Source organism: Aethalodelphis obliquidens, unplaced genomic scaffold (genome assembly GCF_003676395.1).
Source record: "Aethalodelphis obliquidens isolate GAN/ISIS:26980383/991018 unplaced genomic scaffold, ASM367639v1 scaffold11, whole genome shotgun sequence".
Taxonomy (NCBI): Eukaryota; Metazoa; Chordata; class Mammalia; order Artiodactyla; family Delphinidae; genus Aethalodelphis; species Aethalodelphis obliquidens.
Window position 1 is genome coordinate 42344374 of NW_020837955.1, and position 3016 is coordinate 42347389.

Sequence of the window (3016 nt, forward strand, 5' to 3'; positions counted from 1 at the left end):
AATTTTTGTTCTTAACTTTGCTGATTCTTCATTTCAAATTGTTTCCTATGCTTTCTCACGGCCCACCTTCAATTAAAACATGGTTTGCTTAACGAATGGGTTTGTCCATTCATTCAACAAGTATTTACTATATTATAGCAGAATTCTCTGTCATCTTGGAGATGGACAGGGTCCCTTTTTTCCTAAAGGAAAAAAGTAAGTCTAAAAGGTAAATCTGATTTAAATAAATTATTAAGTGATACATGTGATCGGCTCTACAAGGAAAAACACCGGAAGTTGTGTGATGGGAAGCGTCACCTCCTTTTTTGTGGGGAGGAGGGTCAGATATATAAAGAGTGGGTAGAAATGAACCTGGAACTAAGGGCAAGTGAGAAAGGCATTCAAGATAAAAGGAGCTACCGGTACAGTTACCAGTACAGATGGGAACCATGTCAGGGCATAAGAGGCATTTTGAGAAGACAGGAGTGTGGCCAAGCTGTCACAAGGACAGCTCACGTGGGCGGCAGTCAGGAGGTGACAGGTGCTGGTGGCCCGGGTGAGCGTGACGGCAACGGGGCAGGCAAAATGCAGACGCCTGGAAACATGCTGGGGGTGGAGGCGTTCAGCCTTTCAGCCTCTCACTGCCTGGGGAGGCAGCAGAATGTGGCAAGTGTGATTCCCAGGAAGAGGGTGAACCTGAGCTGAGACGAGGGAATCAGGAGAAACCAAGTTGGCTGGGGAAGGTCATGAGTTCTGTCCTGACATCTTCAAGCATCTGTGAGGCATCGCCAGGCAAGGCGGGTGGGATGCTGACATGCCAGTCTGAGTCTCGGACGCTGAAGTGGGGGCCAAGGCTTGTAGACAACTGAAGCCCTGGGCTTGGGTGAGGTTACTTGGGAACATTTGTAGAGAGAAAAGAGGAAACAGGCCTGAGCACCTTCAGTGATCTAGTAAAGAGACTGAGAGAGTTAGGGAAGGTCCAGGAAAGAGGCTCGGAGGCAGAGTGTTGGAGAAGAGTGGAGCTGAGGATGTCCACTAGCTGTCCACTTGAGTCAGCGAGACTGAGGACTCCCCGGGAGGGACAGCCGGGGAGGGGTGGAGGTGGGAATCAGATTGGAATGTGTGAAGACCTGGAAGCAACCTATGTGTCCTTCAACAGACAAGTAGATAAATAAAGAAGACGTGCTACGTACATACACGTACCAGCCATGGAATACTACTCAGCCATAAAAAAGAACAAAATAATGCCATGTGCAGCAACATGGATGGACCTAGAGATGATCAAACTAAGTGAAGTAAGTCAGATAGAGAAAGACAAATACCATATGATATCACTTATATGTGGCATCTAAAAAATGATATAAATGAACTTATTTACAAAACTGACTCACAGACATAGGAAACAAACTTATGGTTACCAAAAGGGATGGGGGGAGGCGGGAGGTGGAGGGGGAGAGTTATATTAGGAGTTTGGGATTAACATATACACACTACTATATATAAAATAGATAAACCACAAGGACCTACTGTACAGCACAGGGAACTCTACTCAATATGTTGTAATAACCTATCATGGAAAAGAATCTGAAAAGAATAGATAGCTGATAGATTAGATAGAGAGAGAGATAGATACATAGATAGATAGATAGGTGGATGATACATAGATAACTAAATCACTTTGCTGTACTCTGAAACTAACACAACATTGTAAAGCAAATATACTTCAATTTTTAAAAATGGTTTAAAGAAAAGGGAAAAAAAGATTGGAATGTGTGAGAGGTCCCAAGACTGGCTGCAAAGAGGGCAGGAAAAGGATGCAGGGTTCAAGGAGGGTTATTTTGTTTTGTTTTAATACGTGGATGTATGGATGGGAGAGGCAGTCTTTTAAATGGGAGGAAATAGAGTGTGTTTGAGTATTGATGGGAAGGCTCTAGTAGACAGGGTTGAAGAAACAAAAAGGAGGGATTAAGTATGTGCTTTCACTGAGAAAGTAGAAAAGATTTGACCCAGAGCCTTGGATGGGAAGGATGCTTATTAATGCTCTTATTATGGGGTCAGGGATATGTAACAGCCGCAGAGAAGGTTTTTCAGAGAGTCATTTTCACCTGTTCTCAACTCTTTGGCCACTTTAAATATTCGGAGTCATTTTACCACCGAGCCAGCCTGTTCTGGTTTACTACGTTGTTTGCATCACACTTTGTAAGAAGCTTTTAAATGCACTACCTCAGTTGATACAGTAACTCAAGGAAAACATCCCATGCTTCTGGCACTGCCTCTGGTCCTGCCACTGATCCTTAGCCCACGGGCTCCTATTCGCCTGCCACAGGGCAAAGATCAAAACAAAGAAGGAAAACAAGCAGTTGTTGGTTTCTCCACACTCTGAAAACTTCTTTTTCTTCCACCCATTTCATTCAGCTGTGATATATATTCATAAGCACATGTAAATAAATAAATAAAGTGCTGTGATGAGGCGAGTGGTTATATCGGATAAACACGAGGGAAATTTTGTTACCAAAGGGACTTATATGAGTCATGGTGGTGGGGCATCAGCTCAGGGCTCTGGGGAGGGTACGAGGGATTTCAACTTTGCTGGAAGCAAATGTGGATGCAAAACAGTCCAAGGATCTGTCGCTGGGATTACAATGAAACTAAACAAAAGTTATTATTTTTTTCTTTTTGTCCGCACTTTAGAAAATTATTTATACAAGTTTTTTCTAGACCCAAATGCAGTATAGGTATTTAATGCTAATCTGCATCACAGTATAAATAGTATTTCAATCCATAAACAATGCATAAAGGTGTATATATTGTGTTGTATGTCTGTGTAAATTTTATTTTAATGAACATGTTTCTTCTGAAAAAAAAAAAAACAGCACTTAAGGCTTTTAGTGTGTTTTTTAATGTTTCTGAGCAAACATTCACTCTTTTGATCCTGAGTATTCAGCTGCACTGCAAAATATCTGGAAGTTCCTTCATGAATAAGACGTCTCGTGTGTGTGTGTGTGTGTGTGTGTGTGTGTGTGTGTGTGTGTGTGTG